Source organism: Gadus chalcogrammus, chromosome 1, assembly GCF_026213295.1.
Source record: "Gadus chalcogrammus isolate NIFS_2021 chromosome 1, NIFS_Gcha_1.0, whole genome shotgun sequence".
NCBI classification, from domain to species: Eukaryota; Metazoa; Chordata; class Actinopteri; order Gadiformes; family Gadidae; genus Gadus; species Gadus chalcogrammus.
The window spans coordinates 584,632-610,028 of NC_079412.1; the positions used below are offsets into that span (position 1 = coordinate 584,632).

At 43.7% G+C, this 25,397-nt stretch overlaps 1 long non-coding RNA gene across 1 annotated transcript; it reads right to left on the reverse strand.

Moving 5' to 3' along the window:
• Nucleotides 1-3,133: 3,133 nt before the first annotated feature.
• On the reverse strand, nt 3,134-3,992 carry LOC130392096 (uncharacterized). Its single transcript, XR_008896970.1, has 3 exons — nt 3,957-3,992; nt 3,668-3,711; nt 3,134-3,236 (listed from the first exon to the last, which is right to left on the reverse strand). It is a non-coding gene; the product is annotated as an uncharacterized LOC130392096 (long non-coding RNA).
• Between the last annotated feature and the right edge of the window lie 21,405 nt (nt 3,993-25,397).

Genomic DNA, 25,397 nt, shown 5'->3' on the forward strand with positions numbered 1-25,397 from the left:
ACTTTATTCTCAGAATTCTGACATTAATCTCAGAATTCTGAGATTAAAGTCAGAATTCTGACATGAATCTCAGAATTCTGAAAAAAAAGTCAGAATTCTGACATTAATCTCAGAATTCTGACTTTAATCTCAGAATTCTGAGAAAAAAGTCAGAATTCTGACTTTAAAGTCAGAACTACGGGTATCTGTAAGGACCAACCTCCGTGGGAGAGACACTTTGCTTTATGCAGTAGGAGGAAACCTATGGAAAGCCGGTAAAAGTGCAAAACCGCACGGATTCCGTGCGGTTTGGCAAGAATTCCGTACGGATTCCGTACGGTTTTGAATGTCTAATAGCCGCGGCTATTAGTCATTCACTCCGGCTATAGTTATTCACTCCGGCTATTAGTTATTCTCTCCGGCTATTAGGTATGCAGAAAGAGCCCTCCCTCTTCTTTGCTTGACCACTAAGTTTGAAGGCTGTCTAACCAATCAGTGATGAGAAATACCAGACTAAAGTAACGCATTGTCGAGACTAGAGCTGCAGTGCCTCCATGTTTCGCCGTAACATAAAGCTGTGTTGTCTTTACTAGTTTCACTACAATGTAATGACCACCACTAGCTAGTGGAAAATACATTTGTGTTTAGTACAGTGATATATTTGTATATGTTAGGCTATATATTGAGATGGCAGTGTGCGAAATACCCGTCAATATTCGGGGATGCCCTCATCCCAGATTGTTCTCGATATGCAGTAGCCAGCTAGGCCATAACATTACAATATTTCATGGATGCAAGCAAGCCAAGACAATCAATCTATATCTATAGCCTACATGACAACACACACACACACACACACGCACACACGTTAAACACACTGGTAAAGCAGGAGCCTGCATTGGCTAAAGTTGTTGGGATGCACGTTATTTTATAACAGGGAGGGCTCACCAAGTCCAGTATTCAGAATTCAAAGCATTTATTCACAAATACGTTCTATTTTTTTGACAAGCGGAGCCGACAGTCCTGTGCAAGTATGCAAATTAGCCATGTGCGCGAAACAGAAGATAGACGCAATGTATAGAACTGATTGTTGTGCATTGTTGTGGATATGTAGGCTGGTTAGTTGTGGTTGTTTGTGGTCTTAGTGAAACAGCTTTGCCTTGGAGTTGGAGAAGTTGGAGTGATTGTGTGAATGTGCGAGAGAGAGCGCACCTGCCGTGGTGATGTTGGGCTTGTTGTGGTCTTATATGTGATCAATGATGTTGGCTATCTGTCTGATCGTATTAGCGATCGGTCATACTGCAGGCTCTCATTTGCAAATGCACTGATTGTGTGCCCGTCTCCGATATGCTATATACCTGGCATTTAATCAGTTCATGTTCTTCTGAGTGCGCAAGAACGGTGCCAATTATGGTCGTGTTTGCATTGTAATGCACAACTTTGCCCCTCCCTGTTATAAAATAACTTGCATCCCAACAACTTTAGCCAATGCAGGCTCCTATTGCTTTACCAGTGTGTTTAACGTGTGTGCGTGTGTGTGTCTGTGTGTGTGTGTGTGTGTGTTGTCATGTAGGCTACAGATATAGATTGATTGTCTTGGCTTGCTTGCATCCATGAAATATTGTAATGTTATGGCCTAGCTGGCTACTGCATATCGAGAACAATCTGGGGATGAGGGCATCCCCGAATATTGACGGGTATTTCGCACACTGCCATCTCAATATGACTAATAGCCGCGGCTATTAGTTCCGTACGGATTCCGTACGGAATTCTTGCACTTTAACCGCGCCATTCTAGGGCCGGATTGTGGCCTTCTTGGCTTTCCATAGGTTTCCTCCTACTGCATAAAGCAAAGTGTCTCTCCCACGGAGGTTGGTCCTTACAGATACCCGTAGTTCTGACTTTAAAGTCAGAATTCTGACTTTTTCTCAGAATTCTGAGATTAAAGTCAGAATTCTGAGATTAATGTCAGAATTCCGACTTTTTTCTCAGAATTCTGAGATTAATGTCAGAATTCTGACTTTAATCTCAGAATTCTGAGAAAAAAGTCAGAATTCTGAGATTAAAGTCAGAATTCTGACTTTTTTTCTCTGAATTCTGAGATTAATGTCAGAATTCTGACTTTTTATCTCAGAATTCTGAGATTAATGTCAGAATTCTGAGATTAATGTCAGAATTCTGACTTTATTCTCAGAATTCTGAGATTAAAGTCAGAATTCTGACTTTTTTCTCAGAATTCTGAGAATAAAGTCAGAACTTAATTTTTTTTTACATGTGTGGCCCTAATCCTCTTCCGTAGTTTTCAGACAAACGTAATTGAGAATGCCGAATAGTTCTCTGGGAACGTAATTTTCATGAGACAGGGTTGTCCTTTAGGGCTTCGGCCTCCTAATTGATCATTGATCAAAACTCTGCCCAATCCTCACCTTCTCTGACGCAGAGAAACTCGTCCACGCCTTAATCCCCTCCAGGCTTGATTACTGTACAGCCTTCTCCTCGGTACACCCTATAACACCTATGGTCCTTAGATTATTATTATTTATTTTATTGTGTTATTGCCCTTCGTGTTTTGTTGTAGCACTTTGAGATTATTTTTATGAAAAGTGATTTACAAATAAAATGTATTATTATTATTATTGTAGTAGGCTATATTTGAATGCCCTTTCATATATGAAACCACCACCACACCATCGTTGGTTTGACGTAGCAGCTAACTTAATCATCCAAGAGAATCTGGTGTTTTGGTGTTGAATAAAGATCTATCAGCACTATATTTTAATAATCTGTTGTGACTAAATTGACATTCAGTAGGCCCTGCTTGCACTTGTATGTTTAAAATCAATATTTTCTATACAATATAGCCATTTGCAATTATACCTGGATGTATATCTTAAATACATTGAATGGATTAAATACTCAATTAATTGCTGCTACTACTCTATTACCTAGAGACCCTTCAGCCCACAACTTTTGAGTTACTTTAACTTACCCACCATGTACTGCCTACAGACTGGAATTCATATTTATATTAACTGTTGTGTCCATACATATATATATATATATATATATATATATATATATATATATATGTGTGTGTGTGTCATTAAGCTCTTAGTGACCACATTTGAATGGCAGGGCAATCATGTATCAGGAGTAGCACCACATTCTAGAAAGACTGAAAATATGTTTTTATTTGAAGAGGGCAGGGGGACTAATTCAAATCTTTTGGCTGCCAGGACCTGGCCCACTCCTTCCCACTGAAAAGAGAACAAATAATATATCAATGAACCGTTTTGTGATGATTGGTCGAACTCCACTTACATAACACACAGTATATACCTACTTTATATTGATTCTCATCTATAAAGGCAATTACAAATCAAGCCCAATCTTTGCACATTTTTGTTCTTGAGCAATACCACACTTTCAAGTCATTTTCTAATAATTCAAGATCTAATAATGTAATAGTGTATGACACATAAGAAAGGGAATGATGAAACCACTTGATAGGAAATCTGGTTGGCAAGTGTGTTTGGTGGAAGAACTACTGTTAAACGTTAAAATAGCAGCAGCTATTTTGCACCAAGATGGTGCAAAATAATATGGTATAATATAGAATACTCGGAAAAGCAATGAAGTGGTTTAAAAAAACCCAGTGAAACAGAAAGAAACCAAATTAAATACATACCAAACTGGGCAAGGCTGCCAATCAACAAGGACTTCTTTAATGCCCTATCAAGGAAAGGAACCATAAATTCAGTAGTAAGATAATAAATTCAGTGTTAGCCTATGAGTTTGATAGACAAAATGCATTGACGGTACTATTCCAAAATATTTATGCAAATTACTTGTATACATGAGTAAATTACATTTACAGTATGCACTTAATATGCATGCTCATGATCAATCAGCGAGAATGTCATTCCTACAGTTAATCACGCATGTGTTTTTGCTGGGTCTTTATGGGTCTGTCAAACCTTTCTCATCCTCTCCTTCCCGTAACTCCTTATTTCGAAGGAGTCACAACCAATATGGTAGGGGCAATCTGAAAATATAAAAAACATGTTTTTCACAACAAAACCATCTATGCTTATCCACTGGCAAATATAAAATACCGCAAATATAAAATCAATAACAGTAATTATTAATACTGTATTAATGCTGTAATCGCTGCTATGAATACACAGGAGAATAATTTACAATTCCATAATTATAAATTGTGTAAAGGGTTTGTCAGTGCTCTGATCGTTACAAACTATTTCATCTTACTCTTCCGTAAAGTCTTATTCCTTTTTTCAAGCCCCTTCTGGCTGTGATGCTCTGTAGGAAAGAAATGTTGAGGTATTCAAACAAAGACTCAAATGGTCATAACCAACATTCTTATTACAGTCCTTTTTCCAAAATAACTACAATAAATGTAATGCTATGGTGAAAAGAATAGTAGTCAATTAGCAATTCGATCTGTACAGACATTCTGAACATACCTTTTCTCCTCCGCTTCCTCTGCACAGTAGAGACCGCTGTTGGAATGGAAAATAAAATATTACTCATTCAGGCAATGATGTTTATTTGTATGACACTTAGTACCTTCTCATGCATGCTTTAATTGAAAAATCCATACCTGGTCCTTCCGTGTCCGGGTGGGCCACCTCCTCTACCTGCAGGGCCCCCTCCTCCACCTGCAGGGCCCCCTCCTCCACCTGCAGGGCCCCCTCCTCCACCTGCAGGGCCCCCTCCTCCACCTGCAGGGCCACCTCCTCCACCTGCAGGGCCACCTCCTCCACCTGCAGGGCCACCTCCTCCACCTCCTCCACCTGCAGGGCCACCTCCTCCAACTGCAGGGCCACCTCCTCCAACTGCAGGGCCACCTCCTCCCCCTCCTCCACCTGCAGGGCCACCTCCTCCCCCTCCTCCACCTGCACGGCCCTGTCCTCCACCTCTCCCATGTCCATGTCCATCTAAGATGACATAAGATAACACTCACTCAAAGTCCAACAGTGGAACTTCAACAGTGCAAGTGTAAATTCAGTTTTAAAAAATATGAAATTAAGACCATACAGATCTATACACATCTATACACATAAATAACCATAAACAAACATGAAAAGAGGTTAGCACTTATACAGCTGACTTAGTATATTGTAATTTGTAGCATAATATATTGGAGTATATATGCAGTATATAACAATATATAGGATTAGCCTCTTTAATTGTCATAGATATTCCTGTATGTCTTCACCTGAGTGGTCCCCCTGCCCTCTTCTGGCCCCTCTGCAGTCCCACTTGCAAAAGGGGTCCATCCTGTGCAAGTTTGAAAAGTGTTGCAAAGGGTTATTAAATTGCAAATGGCAACCAAATTTTTTTTAGCAATAGTTCCATGATAAAAATGAATGTGGTGGACAAATAACAAGATGCAGTTAGTATTTTGGTAAACAAAGCAGAGGGTGTGTGGAATTTATAAAAATAAAGAATCATACCTTGACAAATGTACTCATGGATGGAGCCCATTTTTTTGAGGGACTCCTCCGCAAATGTGGCCAATGTGCAACGAGGTGTGAACACCTTGACCACATGGCTCTTTTTAGTGGCTTTTCCAAGCAGCAGGACAGGTTTATATCCTGCTGCTTGAAGCTTTTCGAGCTGTAAGGAAATCACAGCATGTTAATGTTTTGCCTGTAGTAATCAAAAAAGACCTACTATTCAAAGCAATAGTGATTCAGACAGTTAAAGGTAGAACATAATTAATCTGAATTGTTTACATACCAGGAGGAACATTTCCTGCTTGACAACAGCCATGTTGTGGTTCTTCTTGCGGGAAGACGCCCACTCTTCCCGCTTAGCCTCAAATTTTCTCAAGGCAATTTTGAGGCGTTCTTTTACAGGCTGGACCATTTTGCAGTGGCTGCAAACCTTTTTAGCGCAAGGCAGAATGGTTTTGCAGGAGGGGCATGTCTTACATGTGCTGCCTGGCATATTGAAAGATTACCTAATTTACAAAGACACAGACAAACCGAATAGACAGATAAATAAAACAGATTAGATACACAGATAGTAGATAGATAAGAAAGATTATAGATATAAAATATTAGATTGGCAGAGAGATAGTTAAGATGTATGATGCTTATTTGAAGCTGCAGGGAGAAAAAAGTAAATCACTAAAAACAAACTATTTTTTACAAACAGCCGACTACATTGTGTAAATTACCTTCTAACATGATGCTGTGTATGGTACTTATCTAAGCCTTTCTCATTGTTCAATTTCAATTACTAACGAACTAGCTAGCCTACCCGAGGGACAGGTGGCGACGTAGGCCTACATTAGCCTATGAAGCAACGCTTTTGTTATCTGTTATTAGCTGTTAATACCTGTTAATATTCTTTGACAACGGCAATATAATTATTTGCACTATCAACTCCATAATCTTAGTATTTCAAGCATTCAACCGTTTTTAAATAGCAGTCAATCACCTAGTTGTACTTACGTCACACAAACCAGCACCGCAAATTTTCGGTCACTCCAGAGTTTACGTCTTTCTTTCAACCCGGTATCACGCGATTGCGCACGACCGTGTGCGTGTGTGCGCGTGCGTGCGTGCGTGCGTGCGCGTGTGCGTGTGTGTGTGTGTGCGTGTGCGTGCGTGTGTGTGTGTGTATAACACGCTATTTTATGTTGAAATGCGACGTAATCCAGTGTTCACGAAAAGTACACTGTCAACGTATGCTTTTGGCGACTGGGTTGGCTCTCAGATATACGTGTTTCTAACAAGATGATATCATTAAAAGTTACATAAAGTAACAGTTTAATAACACAAACGCAGGAAGCACGTGAGCTGCTAGTTTAGCGAAAGCAACCTGACGTCGTTGAAACATGCGAGCGAGCCGATCAAATCCTAATAACTATAAAACTAAAGATCAGACACAATCACTGACTGAAGATTATGCAAGTAAAAAGTATATTTCTCGCTAGAAATGTTATTAGAAACACGTTTAACGGTGAATCGGTCCTAAAATATTGCATTTCCCATTCAGATAATAAAGATTAATAAAGATCATACACATTCACTGACTGAAGATTATGTAAGGAAAATGTACATTTCTCGCTAGAAAAGTCATTAGAAACGCGTTTAATGGTGTATCTGTCCTAAAATATTGCATTTCCCATTCAGATAATAAAGATTAATAAAGATCATACACATTCACTGACTGAAGATTATGTAAGGAAAATGTACATTTCTCGCTAGAAATGTCATTAGAAACGCGTTTAATGGTGTATCTGTCCTAAAATATTGCATTTCCCATTCAGATAATAAAGATTAATATAAGCTACGCCGTGTTCCGGAGCCGCGGGGGATTCTGGGAATTGACAAAGCCCCATTTGTCAATTCTCAGTTGACAAATGGGGCTTTTGTTAACTTGTTTTGTTGTTAGGATTAAGTGGGGTTAATGGGTTCGGGATGTTATGTGGTTGTGTGTTGTTCTATTAACATTGTTCGTGTGTTCATTATTGTCGACACCGTCACCGAGAGTGACGTGACCATCGTTTCGTGCAGCTGTTCCGTGTTGAAGTCTCGTTCAATAAAAACCAACTCTCGTTGTCGAGCGTTCAATAAAAACCAACTCTCGTTGTCGAGCGTGCCCCCCCCCCCCCCTACAAACGTGTCTCCCCCCCTCAACAAACGTGTCCCCCCCCCCCCCCCCCCTTCAACTAACGTGTGTCCCCCCCCCCCCCCCCCCTCCCTACAATCGTGTGTCCCCCCCCCCCCCTCAACAAACGTGTCTCCCCCCCCCCCCCCCCCCTCCCCGGTCAACAACAGTCTCCCCCCCCCCCCCCTAAACAATCGTGTCCCAAACCCCGAAACCCGCCTCCACAGCGGCACACGTGGATACTGTAGGTATAACACGCTATTTTTTACGTTGAAATGCTACGTATCCAGTGTTCATGGAAACGTACACCGTCAACGTTTTTTCTTGGCGACTGGGTTGCTGGGTTGGTGACACAAACCAGCACCGCAAACGTTCTCTCCCGCTTGATATGACGTGTTTCTTTATAGTGTAACGACCTCGCCGGTGACATAATCATGTCGAGTCATTAGTTGAAGGTAGTTTTAATGGACCAAAAACCAGGTCACTGAAACCCGTAACATTGTAACAACATTGAAACCAACAGCTGAAAACCGGACCCAAACAAACCCCGGTTACCCCGGCAACACGGTCTCACTCGCGTGCAGGCCCCCACCCTCCTGTTCTTCCAAGGCCCTCCCCCAGCTGACCTAATGATTCGCCCCACACGCTGTTTGACAAGAATAACATTACAATACATGCACATAGAACAACTGGCATAACGGACAACGAAATATAATGTAACACATAACACACAAACTATTTAACTGTCCCAGGGTCGCTACAATAGATTCATGGGTCTGATTCGCCGATTTCCCATGCTGATATCCCCGAAGATTCTCAGGCATCTTCGACAATTTGGCTATAGATTGTCTCATTACACGCTAAATAATATAATTATAGCCTAATTATATATATAGGTTTTGGCATAAACATAACTAGGGTGCACTGTACTATCTGCGCACACCCTTTCTGAAGCCTCTCTCTCGCTCTCTCTCTCTCTCTCTGTCCCTCCCGCTCTCTCTTTCTCTCTCTCTCGTAGCGTTTTGTGGAGCACGTTAATTGTCTTAGAACACTCCCATTCAGAATGCATTGGTTTACATTTCGTTTTGTGTAACACGCAAAAAGTCGGACTATCGTGCTCGGGAACACGCGTTCAATAGATTAACGTTCGTGCGCAGGAGCACGCAATGGCGTGATACCGGGTTGGTCTGAACTTATAACACAGGAGGTCTGGCTTGCCGACGAAAAAGCATTGCGATCATAAAAGCGTGACCATCTGACAAAAGCAGAAATACGGTAATAAATGGATTCGATCCGACAACCTCCTGCCTACAGGTCAAGCGTCTCTATCAAATGGGCCACGGGAACCACACAGTTGACTATGCATTTACTAATATATATATCTAAATGACGCTACAACTATGAGAGGAGAAATTCTCAAAGCAGATCTGTGCTGAACTGATTTGGTCTGCTTGTCTTGGTCAGCGATTGGGCGCAAACACTTCAAATGCATTGGCTGAGAGAAAAGAAGGGCGGAGATTATTAGCATACTAGAGGAACGCCGTATTTAACGCGCGTTTTGATGATCAAAACGCGCGTATTTTACGCGCGCTGTTGAAAGGCTTAAATTGCGGCGTAAAAAGCGGCGCTTTTTTGCGCATGACGGCGTAAAATACGCCGTTTTTCTACATTTTACGGCGTATTTTACGGCGTAATGAAGGTGATACGCGTCTAAATGATGCCGCTTTATGGCGGGGATGGCTTGCCATAGCTTATACGCTTAATACGCGTGAAACGCGTAATACGCGTATTAAACCAATGGTTCCCTATGGAAAAAATGGCGATTTGAGACGCGAAGTACGCGAGATACGCGTCTGGTGTGGCCGCACCTTTAGACTTATGTGAACAAACTTATTAAAAAAGAAAGAATGAATGAAAAAATATATATTAAAAGGTATAAATTATATATTTAATAAAAATAAAAATAATGTATTGTTCTGAAAGTGTCTAGGCCAGCAGAGAAGGCTTTGCTGGCCCTGACGGCCCGCCACTGGTTTTCATGCACCACTTAATCCGATTAAGGCCATAGTTCGACTATGCTCATCAATCAAACATGGCGGTGAGAAAATCGATTCATTGGCCGAAGCATTTCTTACCCCGGTACGATAGGCGGCGCTGTGCCGATTTCAACTAGTGGTAATAGTCACCGGTTTACCTCTTTACGTCACTAGCAACAACAAACTCAGGCGGCCGCAGCAGCATTCGAGAAAGATATTTTCAGTAGACGGCTTTCAGTTCACTTCGGGTCCATGTCATTTCTCCGACGCTCCATTGTTCCGTATGCAGACTCCTCCGGCAGGAGGAGTCAGGCACATTAACATCTTATTAATGTGATGGGGTTAAATGATCATTTCGAATATCTAAACATGTTATTTACCACAGCTGTAGCCTGCACAGGAAAGTGTGTGTGTGTGTGTGTGTGTGTGTGTGTGTGTGTGTGTGTGTGTGTGTGTGTGTGTGTGTGTGTGTGTGTGTGTGTGTGTGTGTGTGTGTGTGTGTGTGTGTGTGTGTGTGTCAGGATTAATGTCCCCTTGTTTCTGATCATCTTGTGTTTATTAAAGTCTAAATTTTGGAATTATAACAATCAATGCCTTTTTGTCCTGTACATTGGAGGTGTTGGACACGTCTGCAAGAAGAAAATAAAAGAACCGAAGACCTAATTTGCGCAAGAGGAGCAAATGAACTGGCTGTGCAAAGTATGTGACTTCACCACATCAAGACGATTGGATCTATTGAAGCACTATAGATTGCAACACGGGCATTTTGGGCGAAACCAGTCCATAAAGTGTCTTCATGATGATTGCCCTTGCACCTTTAGGACATGGGGTGCTTTACGGACACATTTGTCCAGATATCACCCACAGGCAACCAAACCAGGCCAGCTCCTTTCCTTCACGTGCCTGGTATGCAATTCATGCTTTTTCAACACCGAAAGACTTTATTTTGAGCACCTGGGTTGCCATCTTAAAAAGTTTGAGTTTTCAAAGGTCGTGAGTAAAAGACAAATATATACTCAACATTCCACAGTCATAAGAGCAGGAAACATAATTCACATTCAGTGCAAGATTTTAAAACTTCTGTTTTTCATGAATGCCAAAGTCCAACAGACGAAGAAGACGACCTTAATGAAAGCGAAACCTATTGTGACTCTGTCCTTAAAGAGGATTTGGACTTGAACAAAACTCTTATCAAGAGACTGGGTTTACTCCTCCTTAAATTGCAATGCATTTTCAATGTGTCCAATACATGCATAGATGAACTAGTAGAAGAACTTAATTTCCTTTCATCATCTGCATCTGGCCCAGTCATTAAAGAAATCATACTGAGCACTTTGAGGAAGCATAGCTGTACTTTTGAAGATTCACTGATTTCAGAACTGGTTAAAGATCTTTGCCAGCTAAACACTTTCAGTGCTTCTTTAGGGGTGGATGGGCCTTTAAGCACTCACTACAGGAGACAGCAATTTATGCAGCAGCATCTCTCAATGACTGAGCCAGTTGAGTACCTACTTGATAGTGACAAGAAAAAAACGTACCAGTATGTTCCAATTCTCCCTTTATTGTCTCAACTTGCAAACAACAGACACATTCAAGACATAATCTTGCAGAACAGAAGGCCATCTGATGTTTCCTCTGGATACAAATCATTGCGAGACGGATTGTTTCTAAGAGAAAACGACTTTTAATGTGGAGATGAACTTACACTCCCACTCATTCTTTACATAGATGACTTTGAAGTATGCAACCCACTTGGAACATCCCGCAAGAAGCATAAAGTCACGGCTGTGTACTGGGTGTTCGCAGACATCCCTGCTACCTTGCGATCTACACTAACTTCTATTTACCTAGCCATTCTTTGTAAGGCAGATGATGTCAAGCAATATGGATACCCAAAGGTGTTGGAGCCACTGCTTCAAGATTTGAAATCCTTTGAAGATAATGGTATTTTTATACCACGTCTGGGTAAAGTGGTCAAGGGTACTGTATTTGCTGTAGTCGCAGACAATCTTGGCGCACACTCTATAGGTGGGTTTGTTGAAAGTTTTTCTGCCTAACACGTCTGTCGCTTTTGCATTGGAGAGCATTCGCAGATCCAGGAGCACGAAGTAAGAGAAGGACTTTTTCCTCCACGGACTAAGTCCAGCCATAGCATGCATGTCAGAGCAGCATTGTCTGAACTTGATCGAGCTCATCATTGTGGAGTAAAAAGACAGTGTCCCATCTCTGACACATTGAGTTACTTTCATGCCACATCAGGTTATCCCCCTGACTCTTTGCATGATTTACTTGAAGGGATCGTACCAGTAGAAATAGCTCTCTGTCTTGGTGTGTTCATCAAAAAAAAATACTTCTCTCTTCAGGAGCTTAATCATTCCATCCATCGGTTTCCTTACAAGTGGACCGACAAAACAAACAGTCCACAAGCTGTTCCCCTGACTTTTGCATCACGCAAGAATGTAGGAGGCAACGCACATGAAAATTGGTGCTTGTTGAGGATCCTTCCTTTTTTGATAGGTGACAAAGTACCAGAAGATGACCCAGCGTGGGAGGTTTTGATGACCCTGAAAGATGTTGTCGAGCTTGTCATGGCTCCTGTCCACACAGATGAGACACTAGGATATATGGACAGCAAGATCAGTGAACACCGTTACAGGCTTTTAAATGTCTTCCCAGATGAGAAACTGAAACCGAAACACCACTTCCTTGAACATTATCCATGGCTTACAACTGCTTTTGGACCGCTTGTGGCTCTCTGGACAATGCGTTTTGAAGCCAAACACCGATTCTTTAAAAGGATTGTGAGGCAGACCGGGTCTTTCAGAAACATTCTCATGACAATGGCAAGAAAACACCAATCAATGATTGCATATCACCTCCATGATGCTAACATTCAAAGGCCAACACTATCAGTGTCCAGAATGACTCAAGTGGCAGTCGACGTTCTAAAAGACAGCATTAAGGAGTCATTTGCAAGGAAGTTCCCTGGGGAAGTGGTTGTAAACATGACTAACAAGGTTAACATTTCAGGCACGGACTATAGTGTTGGAATGTTGTTGCCCTTTGGATCAACAGGAGGATTTCCTGACTTTGGAGAAATACTTCAAATAATCATTGTGCATGAAAGCCCTGTCTTTGTTCTGAAGTTACTGAGTGGTTGGTACCATGAGCACCTTAGGAGCTTCAAAGTGGAGCCAACAGGAGAGCTTGAGGTCCTTCAGCATTCAGAAATGAAAGATTCATACCCCTTGGCTGCGTATAATACAGCACATGGTCGAATGTCTGTCCCTTAAACACTTTTAAACATTTGCACATCAGAGTAGGTACACTTCAGTTTAATTATTCTGTTATGCCATATCAATCATGTGTCAAGGACTGCATGTGAAAAGAACAAAACCTTTTTGCTTGACAAGGCACAAAGTCTAAAGGACTGCCCACACCAAGTATAACTATAAAAAGTAGCTAACTCAGCTGCATGGAGTAGTCTAGACTTTAGCTTTATAGCTGTGGTGTGGACTCACTTGAGTTATAACAATTTTAGAACTGAATTTTTTTATAATGTAGATCTTGATGTGGATGGCCCTTAGTGGTAGTCTGGGTAGCCCCGCCCATTCTTCTGGCGAATTGAGTTCGCCCTGCACAAGGGTCATTGTGTAAAGTTTCCCATCAAGTTTTAAAAAACTCTAAATGTCTTCTCTTTCCCTCTGCAGCTGAGGACAACGTACTCAAATGACAATGGCAGTGCAGTTACGAGACATCATAGAAGAACATGATATTCGAAAGTTGACGCTTCCATCAGGAATTCCCAATAGAGTGGAAGAACTTATTTCCATAGTCTGTAGCACACTCAATGTACACGAGGAATTTAGATTATTATACCAAGATATCGATTTTGGGAATCAATTTTTCAGTCTTACCTCAACTGCCGAACTGCTTGACAAGGCCACTGTGAAGATAATAAGAACAGATGAGTCAGGACTGTCCTCTACACTAAGTGAAGTGGACAACAGCCCTGCAGATGATGAAGCATCCCCTCAAGTGGATGACTGTGCATTGTCCAGCTCACAAGACATTACTCTCCCTGAATCATGCCGCTGTAATCCATGGCCAGTGCCATTTCAAATTCCACAGTTTTCCCCGAGACATTGAAATAATCCTTGCAGAGGCAAACAAAATATATCATTCCTCTGGAACATACTTCAGAGATCCAAGCGTTAATTCTGCAATAATGTATGACCTTTCCAAAGTAATCTTCTCTTACACAGCCTACCCCTCCAGTCTGCAAGTATCCTCAGTGGCTGAAGCCCTTGTTCAGAAGTTTCCATGCCTGAAGGAGCCAGGGTCCTATGCAGGGATGTATGGCTGGCAGATGCGCATCAAAAACATGATGCACAATTACCGTGCCAAGCTGAAATTGCGAAAATATGCCTATCCGGAAATAGAGGTGAACACATTAAAGAGGAAACTGCCGGCCGATGCAACCCCATCCAAAAACGTGAAAAAGCCGAAGAGAGCAGAGATTAATTATCTCCCGGCACATCCTGTTGGAGAAAATGACAACAGTTTGGAGAAGGACAGGCTTGAGTTAATCAATGAATTTAAAAAAAAGAATAACGAAAAGATTATCGCGGAAAAAATGTCGAAAACCTTTTCTACTCGAAGAGTAGAGGTGGTGACCCTCAGTGTTGGTGCCTTCAAAGAAAGGTGGCCTGCATTATTCAGTGCGGCTCAAGTAAGTAAAAATATTTTATGTTCCACCAAGAACTGTCATTTGTCGACTGAAACTTTGAGAATTGATGTTGGAAGTGTATTATGTTGTCTCTTTACTCGTTTCCTAGATCAAAGAAGAGTTCCGTCGTATAACGACAATTTCCTAGGAGGAGACGTTCATGAGGAAACTGGATGGGTACACACCACGTCTTCTGCAGCTGATGCGTGCCAAAGGAGGAGCTGTTGGTTCCAGGATGCGTCCTCTCCTGGACACTGTAAATGAGGTATATTTTTGTTTCACTTTTTACTACTACTTTTTTGCAGAAAAACATCTGTTTTTCTGCAAAAAGTCAGAAGTTTGCATACATTCTAACTGAAGTCAGTAAAACTATATATTTTTTTTTCATGTCTACATGAATTTGGTTAGAACCTCTACTTTGCCACAATGCCACAAGACATTTTCCAACAATAGTTTACAGACATCATCTTCTCATCTCTTACATTCACCTCACATCCTCTCCTGTCCTTCCATCCTCTAATCTTCTATTCTCCTCCTAACTTCCTCTTCTCCTCCTCTCATGTTCTCTGTCTCTTCTCATTTCATCTAATCTCCTATGCCCCTCATCTCCTCTTCTTTCCTCATCTATCATCCTCCTCTCAACTCCTTTTCTATTCCTCTCTTCTTCTCCTCTTCTCCTCCTGTCCTCATCTCCTATTCTCATGTCCTCTCATATTCCCCTCTTCTCATTTCCTCATCTCCTATCCTTCTCCTCCCTTGTCCTCCTCTCCTCATCTGACTGACATCTAACAACTATAAGTCCTCTCACTAAGATGTATCTCCTTTCAGTCCCAGAGCATTGACAAAAAGAGGGATGCCGTTGTCTGCTGCCTCATGGAATACTTTGGAGAACAGCAAGAACAGCTCTTCCTGGACCAGGGGCCGTATTCACAAAGCATTTTATCTTACCGCTAGGAGTGCTCCTAACTCGCGCTAAAACATTTTACGTGGGTGTTTTTTCTTAAAAGTTATTCACAAAGCCGCTGAGACCTACTCTTACTAAGGATAAATCACAAAGAGTGAACTAAGAGTGACGCGCCGTTGCTATGGATTACGTCAATTCTCGTGCATGAGTTTAGAAGCGGTCAGTTCGGTGATTGGTTGTTCAGACGAGCCCACTGAATCACCGAAAAACAAGGAAATAGCCTAGGCTAGAAATTAATTCCTATTAAGTAGTTATAGTGCAGTTAGCAGAATACACGCATGATGACAATTTTGTGCAGACCACGATAATGACGTTGTAGCCTGCACGTTCAAGAGAGAGAGAAAGCAAACAATAAAAATACGTACAATTGAAAAGAAAATAAATGTTATGAACTACCTAAGTGTTGACTGATTTGTGCCAAGGTGTTTACCTAAAATGTGTTTTCAAAGTGATCCCTAAATGCCTGTCCACTCGGTACCACACGGCCAAATTCCTTGTCATGTTGATCGCCATCATCATCATCATCATCAACATCATCGTCTGGCTGTGGAATGTTCCTCCGCTTGCAGAGGTTGTGTAGAATGGCACATACAGTGATTACTGTGCTTGCCCTCTCTGGGGTGAGGCGTATGTCGCCGTGGAGGGCATGAAACCGACATTTCATCTGCCCAATTTCTCTCTCCACAACATTAAAGTATAACATGTAATGCCGCTTTTCCACCGCACATGTAGCTCGACACGACACGACACAACTCGACACGACACGACTCGGTAGCAGCGCGGGTGCTTTTCCACCGCAAATAGTACCTCCGGGACGTGGGCGGGGTCGGCTGCGCGAAAGGGCCGTGACGTATTTTTGTACGCGACGCAAACAACACCTACGTAACCCACACATGGACAGAACCCACATAACAACAATGGAGAACATCGATGCGATGGTATTCGTGTTCGTATTATTAGCTGGCATGTTGAAGAAGTGGAATATGTTGGCTGCGGCGCTGCTATGGCTGTTACCAGCATGGTTGCCATGTCGCTCTCGTGACTTCGTCACACTCTCTGGCCAATCAGTGGCCGGCCGTCTGCCGACGTCACCTTTTAGTATCGGCTCAGCCGCTTGGAACCTAGAGCGAGGCGGTACTAGAAAAAGCAGCCACTTGAGGTACTAGATCGCGGTGGAAACGCAAAAAATGCGAGCTGAGTCGAGTCGAGTCGAGTCGTGTCGAGCTGGTACCATGCAGTGGAAAAGCGGCATAAGTGATTACGCAGATTACGCTTAGTCCTATGCGTAAAACACATCGTATTGGCTCTTTGATGCCTTTTATTTGTTGAATCCATATTTATTAATGTTTACTGATTTCTTCCATATATGCTAGAGCACACAAACATACACGACCGGTTGTGGATAGGGTGTCTAGAGCCACGGTGTCTAGAGCCGCGTCTTGCATGGATAGTCACTGTCACCCAGCAAGTGACACCTGGTACATCTCAAAAAGCTGCCTCGGACCGCACACCATTAAAATGCGCAAATCATGGGTAGCTGAAGCTCCAGGCCACTTTGCATCAACATCCAGTAGGCTATGTTAAAATTTGTATCAAAAACAACCTGCGTGTTGATCGAATGCACTTTCTTCCTATTGACGAACACGTCCTCGTCTTTTGATGGCGCAATTATTTTTATGTGCGTCCCGTCAATAGCACCGACCACACCGGGCATACCTGCAAGTGCCATGAAGTTGGCTTTGATCCTGTGTAATTGTTGAATGTCCAAAGGAAAGTTTATGGCACGGCTGACTGATGGTTGCGATATTTTTAAATCGTCGGCATTGCAAAGTTGCATTTCCCTTGTTGCTAAATAACGTAGTGTGGCCAAACATTTTATTTCGGGACTAATCGGATTATTCCTGTTAGTCGGGGATGTTAATGCATCGCGCACTACTCCACAACAAGTTTAATACCCTAACATTTCATCTCGCAGGCATTTTACGATTCTTTGACAATAGGTACTTACTGAGTTAGGAGTCCTCTTGAGGACTTTTAAGCTCTCCTAGACTTAGGTGCTACTTTTAGGCCTAAAATACTTTGTGAATTGCTCTTAGTGAAACAAGTTAGGAGTCCTACATTTAAGAGTGACACGCCCATTATTTTTAGGAGTTACTCCTAAATTCGCCAGTTAGGACCTACTTTTAGCCCTAAGATCCTTTGTGAATACGGCCCCAGGTATGTTATTAAATTATTGATCAACACAGGGTATTCTACGGTGGCCCTGGAGTGCAAAACACAACAGCAATTCACACAACACACCCTCATCCTGATTGGGTGCACTGTTGGTCATTTACAATGCTTAATACAACTTTGGCTATGGCAGTTTCTTAATTTGCAGTGAAGGGGAACGGTAGGCTACATAAGTGTTGCAGAGTAGGCTAGGCTAGTTGCAGTGTCAAAGAAAATGGACGGAAAGTTATTAATTCACTGCAAATGACGTTGTATTAAGCATTGTAAATGACAGACAGTGGACCAATGTCAGTGGACCAATGTGTACCTACCCTTTCCGTTGTGATGAAATGCTGGTGTGTTGCGTGAATTGCTGGTGTTTTTTGCACTTCAGGGCCACCGTAGTATTCACATGGTTACACATCCTCTCATCTCATGCCAGGATATGGCTCAGTTCATGCACGGCTTGTGGTGATGTGTTGTGCTGTGTGAAAGAACATCAACATGTGATCTGTTGAATGTTTGAGGGTGCCTTCACATGTCTGTGCTTTGTAGATAGTTTTGTAAATGGATGATTGAAAATTTAGAAATGAAAGTTCTCCACTCCACATCTGCCGTCTTCTCATCTCCTGTTCTCATTTCGTCTCAACTTCTATTCTCCTCATCTCCTGTCCTCCTCTCCTCTGCTCTTATATTCTCCTCCTCATCCCTTCTTCTCACCACTCGTCTCTATTGCATTATGGGAAATGGGGATGCACCATTTGTGAAATTTGGGCCAATGCCAATGTTTAAAATAACAATGTACTACATTTGACTAAGAACTTAAATGTATATGAATAGCATATTGTTAATACACTAAATATGCAAATTTATTTTTTAGATGGAGGACCAATGTGAGGGACACATGGACCACACCATGAAGGTGATTGTTACCCATGAGCCCATGAGTGAGGAGGATCAAGTGTCCATTGTGATTGAGGGCAACAAAGTCCTGACCAGGTGTGGGAACCGCAGCCGGGCTTGTATGCTTTTGATGGGGTTGATTTATGCCCTCAACCTGGAGTATCCCAAGACTCTGAGGAAAACCTTTGAGGTATTCCAAAAACTTTTTCTGGAGCTTGATGGGGCAAAGCTGCCCAAGAAAGTCCACAGCCTCAAAATGAAGCTACTGGAATGACTTTGTTGGACCCCCTAGGTTTAAATGTTCTGTTATGTACGGTTGTTCAGAAACCTGTTTGAAATTACCTGGCTGCACACACACACACACACACACACACACACACACACACACACACACACACACACACACACACACACACACACACACACACACACACACACACACACAGCACTGAGTTGTATTTATGTATCTTTATTTTTTTGCAAAAAGGTTTAAATGTTCTATTGTGTATGGTTGGTTGTTCAGAAACCAGCCTGGCTGCAGAAACACCCACATTCACAGCTGCAAAGTGACCCAGGTGCAGGCGCGTATCAGACGCGGGGGATGAGTACGATGCATCCCCCTCACTTCTATTGGAAGGCCATTCCATCCCCTCCACTTTTGTTCGTCAAATCCTCACAAAAATCAGCTTTTCTAATAAAAAATAGTAAACGTTCGCCTGTTGTATGCAATTTAAAATGGTTGCTATGATTGCATCCCTCTGTATCAAATTATCACTCTGTAAATCCCAGCGCTACAATTGACGTTACGTAGACTAAACAGCTTGCGCAGCCTGCAGAAAGCGCTGGCAGCGGTGCTCCCGAGACCCGACTGCCTGAGAGCTCAGCGCGGTGACCGCGGTCATTCAAGCAGTTTCTCACAGATTGCTGTGCCCAACTGTTCGTGCTGCATACTGACTTGACGCCTTCAATGAAAAGGTAGAATTGAATCACTGTTTTAGATCAGCATCATTCACTGCCTGTAATGAAGGCAACATTTTCAGGCATATTAAGCGATTAAAGCGATTAAGCGATTAATTATTAATCGTTAATATATGTGTAACCCATGCTATTTCACTCTCTCACTCTTATTGTGTAAATAATCGGATTGATTCTGATGGTTAGATATGGTTAGATCGTTAGATAAAAGGTCAAACGTGCCTCACTGTGTCTGTGTGTTATTCCTTTTATCAGAGTTCTATTAAGAATACAAGCCAGTCTCCTTATAACCTGGGATTGATGCACCACTGCATTGTTATATTACCTTTAAAAATACAGTTGGTTACATAAAGTGGCGAGCTAGCCAGGAGACTGGTTATATACTCTGATCAAAGGAATTCATATTTTTCTTATATATTCACCGCTACAATATTTTGCATGATAGAGAAACTAAGGTCAAAATGGAATATTGTAACCGCTATGATGTGCATGGACAGAGCTGCCTTTTTGTCTCTGGTATTGACGAAACGTATTCAGACGATTATATTATTGACATTTTTGAGGTACATGGGGGCATAGTGAAATGCATAAGAGTCCCTGATGAAGTAGGTAAACCTAATGGGAGGGTTCTGGTCCAGTACAGAGATGAAAGATCAGTAGCTCGTATGGATCCAGACTTCTTAGGCAAAACGTTTAGTCCTGATGATTCTAATGCTTCATGGCACGTCACCGCCATACAAGAAGCGATGGCTCCGAAACCTGAGGAACAAAGTAACCTAGATTAACTAAAGTTTGCTGCGGCGGTTGCAGGCCTAAGCAAGACCCGTCTGATCCAGATGCTCCAAACTCAGCTTTCCAACCTTCAGTTGGGTGGTGATACAGCAAGTGATGAGGACACAAATAACAATGTGCCTGAGACGCCTCAGAGGCCGTCAAGTCTTGATGAGAGCCTCATCAATCCCCCCAGTGTCCAGAGAGTAATTGTCGAGCATGTAATAAAAACGGAATCTCAGTCCTCGTATGTCAGCAAAATCCGCACCTTCTCGGCAAGAACACCAAAGCCCAATGGAGAAGTTGATTATGAGACGTGGCACACTCAAGTTGAACTGTTATTAAGTGACCCTTCCAGCCCAGATACCCAGAAGGTCAGAAAGATTTTAGAGAGCTTATTGAGCCCAGCTAGTGACCTAGTCAAAAGCCTTGGCATCGACTCCCCGCCTGCACTCTACCTCAACCAGCTTGACGCAGCTTTTGGGGTAGTAGCAGATGGAGAAGAGCTGTATGCAGCATTCCTGGGCGCAAATCAGAACGCTGGGGAGAAATCCTCTGACTATTTAAATCGCCTACACCTGATGCTTGACAAAGTTATTACCGGGGGAGGACTGTCCATTGAAAGTTCAAACAAGCAACTCATCAGACAATTCTGTAGGGGTTGCTGGGATCAGACATTGCTCATTGAGCTCCAGCTTGAGCAGAAGAAGACTAACCCCCCATCCTTCCCTGAGCTCTTGCTACTCCTCAGACAGCAGGAAGACAGACGGTTGACAAAACTGAACAGAATGAAGAAGCACCTTGGAAGCGCCAAAGCTATGTCTCACATGCACACAGTCTATGGCCTGTCCCACCGTGATGAAGAGTCAGATGAAACTGATGCTGTTTTAAACCCGAAGGCAGCCAAAAAGAGCCTAACTGAGAATCAGAAGCTCGCTCAGGAAGTGGCTGACCTAAAGAAACAGCTTACTTCCTACAAGCCAGCATCGAAGCCCAACGAACCACAACATGTAGAGAACCTCAATGAAAATCCTGTTAGGGGAAACTGTATGGTCTCAAATGTGACAAACCGCAGGATCGGCATGAACACTTCCAACATGCCCCGAGCCTGGTTCTGTTTTAAATGTGGAGAAGATGGCCACATTGCCGCCCTATGTTTAAACGAGCCAAACCCTGCTGCTGTACACCAGAAGAACCTTGAGCTCAGGGAAAGACGCGACCAATGGAGGATGCAGCATCAGGGCCAGCCCGAGTTCTCGTTAAACCGGTAAGGGCTTCTGCTGCGGGACGTTCAGAAGCCGTGCACCCCCCTTTATCTAGTTCCAATTCAACCAACCTGAAAGCAAATGTAGTGAAGGCCGAACAATATGCCCAGAATGGCTCACACCTCGACTACAGACCCTTACCCCATGGTCTTGTTGGGCCACGTTGCAGCACGACAGCCCTTGTTGAAGGCTACCAGTGTAAATGTATTTTAGACACCGGGTCGCAGGTTACTACGGTCTCAGAGACCTTTTATTCAGACCATCTCTCATCCTTCCCTGTTGAACCTATTAACGCACTGCTTGAGATTTTGGGTGCTGGGGGCCAGCGTGTCCCTTACATAGGTTACACCCAAGTCCTTATATCACTCCCAAAGAGTGTTACTGGCATAGACGAGAAGATTTCCTCCCTGGTTCTAATTGTACGTGTGGCCTCCAGACAGTGGATACAGAAGCCCCCCCAAGTGACAAAGTATCATGCAGCCTGGAAGATTCTCCCATTCCAGCAGAGTGGAAGAAACGCATCAAAGACAAGTTGAATACCATACCTGAGGTATTTGCTGTTGATGACTTAACCCATGGTCGCACCTCTGCAGTCAAACACAGGATAAGACTTCAGGATGAAACCCCCTTCAAGGAGAGGCCCCGGCCGATTCACCCATGTGATAGAGAAGCTGTTAAGCAGCATCTTCGAGAGCTACTGGAGGCAGGGATCATAAGGGAATCAGAGAGCCCATTTGCTTCCCCTATAGTAGTGGTGAAAAAGAAAAACGGGAAGATCAGACTATCGGTGTGTGTGTGGACTATCGGAAACTGAACATGCGTACTATCAAGGACGCGTACGCTCTTCCCAATATCGAAGAAACCTTCTCGGCCCTTAGTGGAGCTAAATGGTTTTCCGTTATGGATCTGAAGTCCGGTTATTATCAAGTTGAACTTGCCGAAGAAGACAAACACAAGACCGCATTCACATGCCCGCTGGGTTTTTGGGAATTTAACCGCATGCCACAGGGCGTTACCAATGCACCCTCCACATTCCAGCGGTTAATGGAGAGATGTGTGGGAGATCTGCACCTGAACGAAGTCTTGGTCTTCCTAGACGATCTGATTGTCTTCTCAGACACCTTGGAGGAGCACGAAAACAGGTTGATGAAGGTGCTGAACAGACTCAAGGACTACGGGCTGAAGTTGTCCCCAGACAAATGTCACTTTTTTCAGTCTTCCGTGAAATATCTGGGCCACATTGTAGATGCTCGTGGCGTCCACACTGACCCTGAGAAGATATCGGCCTTAAAAGACTGGCCCAGGCCCACCAATCGTAAAGAGCTAAAGTGCTTCTTAGGCTTTGCGGGGTACTACAGGCGCTTTGTACAAGGCTATTCGAAAATAGCAAAGCAGTTGAATGCCCTCACTGCTGGCTATGTGGCTACAAGGAAAAGGGGAAAGGACTATAAGAAGCAAAAACCTCACACTTCAGTGAGCCCCAGCCAGCCTTTCGGAAGTGAATGGACACAGGACTGTGAAACCGCTTTCATAACACTCATAGACAGGTTGACCTCAGCACCTGTACTGGCTTTCGCCAATCCTAACCTCCCTTACGTTCTCCACACAGACGCCTGTGGAGAAGGCCTTGGTGCAGCCATTTACCAAGAGCATGAAGGGACACTTAGGGCCATAGCCTATGCTAGCCGAGGGCTATCGAAAAGTGAACGCAACTACCCAACGTACAAGCTTGAATACTTAGCACTGAAGTGGGCTGTGTGTGAGAAGTTCCATGATTATCTGTATGGTACAGAATTCACAGTCCTTACTGACAACAATCCTCTGACCTATGTGTTGACCTCTGCAAAACTCGATGCAGCAGGTCACCGCTGGTTAGCAGCTCTGTCAACGTACCGTTTTGAGGTGAAGTATCGGCCTGGTAATACAAATCAAGATGCAGATGGGCTGTCAAGGCGCCCCCAGGAACCCTCACAAGAAGACGATGCTTTCCTCCAGGAAAAAGAGAGGATCGAGGAGCTCCGTCAACGTGTGCTGGGCGGGAATCACAAAGTACTCTCGGAGGACACCTTCACTGCCCTCTGCCAAAGACACTCAGTGCGACTGGAGCACTGTGAATACCCCCCGGAACCCCCCGCCTTAGCAGAGTCCCTAGCGGTGGACCCCTCCGCCATTCCCCTGAGTTACACCTGCCTTGCACAAAAAACTGTTCCAGGGATGACTCAAGAGGATTGGCACAATTCACAGAGGGCAGACCTGTCCATAAGGCGGGTCATCCAACTCATTGAGAGAGACACTAAGCCCTCGTTCAGAGAGACTAAGTTAGAGCTACCGGAGGTGAGGCTCTTCCTCAGAGAGTGGAATCGACTTGAACTCAAAGACGGAGTCCTGTTCAGGAGGTATGTTGACAGAGGAACAGAAGGCTATCAGTTAGTCTTGCCCGAGAAATACAGAGCCAAAGCACTAGAAGGTGTTCATGATGAAGTGGGGCACCTCGGATTTGAGCGCGCCCTTCACCTGGCCCGCGCCCGATTTTACTGGCCAAAGATGGCTCAAGCAGTCGATGTGAAGTGTCACACATGTGAGAGGTGTTTCAGAAGGAAAACAATCCCTGAGAGGGCTGCCCCAATGATGAACATCAGTACAAGTTACCCCCTTGAATTAGTCTGCATGGACTATTTGTCTATTGAACCAGACAACAAAGATACAAGAAATGTATTGGTGATTACAGACCATTTCACTAAGTTTGCTGTGGCAATTCCCACAAAAGACCAAAGAGCAAGAACTGTAGCTAAAGCAATTTGGGAGAACTTCATCGTTCACTACGGGTTCCCTGCCCGCCTTCATAGCGATCAGGGAAGGGATTTTGAAAGTCACACCATCAAAGAGCTGTGTTCCCTGATAGGAGCAGAAAAGGTGAGGACTACCCCCTATCATCCTCGCGGGAACCCAGTCGAAAGATTCAACAGAACCCTGCTCGGCATGCTTGGAACGCTGGAGGACAAAGACAAGTACCACTGGAGAGAATTTGTGAAGCCACTTGTCCACGCATATAATTGCACAAGGAACAACACCACCGGCTACTCGCCTTATGAGCTGATGTTTGGCAGACAACCGACCCTTCCCATCGACCTCGTTCTGGGATTCCAGCCACAGGGGAATCATGCCAGGACTCACTCTGAGTATGTAAAGAGCCTTCGAGAACGTCTGCGGGAAAGCTATGCTCTAGCTGCAGAGAGTGCACGGAAGATGGGAGAGAAGAACAAGACAAGGTTCAATGCCAAGGTCAGAGCAGCAGAACTGATCGCAGGTGACAGAGTCTTAGTGCGAAATGTCAACATCAGAGGGAAACACAAGCTTGCGGACAGATGGGAGAGAGGGACCTATACAGTCGAAAAGAGGATGGGAGATGGACCGGTTTATGTCGTCAAGCCGGATAAGGGTGGCGGCCCCCTACGCACCCTCCACAGGGACCTCCTCTTGCCATGTGGGTTCCTACCTGTCACCGATGGGAAGGAAGTTGAGCAAAAAGGCCCCTCTAAGATGATGAAGTTGAGATCCGGAGAGCAGCCAACGATGGATGCAAGGGACAACATGCTGAGCCGTGAAGAGGATGTTGACGTCTGCAGCAGTAGTGATGAAGAGGAGCTTGTGGTGGTGCACAGGCCCAAAGTGACTGAAATGGGACCCTTCATCAAGACTGTGGAAAGGAGTGTCGAGAGGAGACCCCGCAGACTCAGATCAGACTCAGATCAGACTCCTACTGCTGAGAGCTTAGAAGCTGCCATTGGAAATATTCGCCATGCCCTGGACCACTCACTCCTGGGAGAGCTTCTGGAACATGCAGTGGAGCCTCTTCATGATAACCTTGAGCCTGTGGATACAGATCAACGACACGAATGTGATCATAGATCAGATCTCAC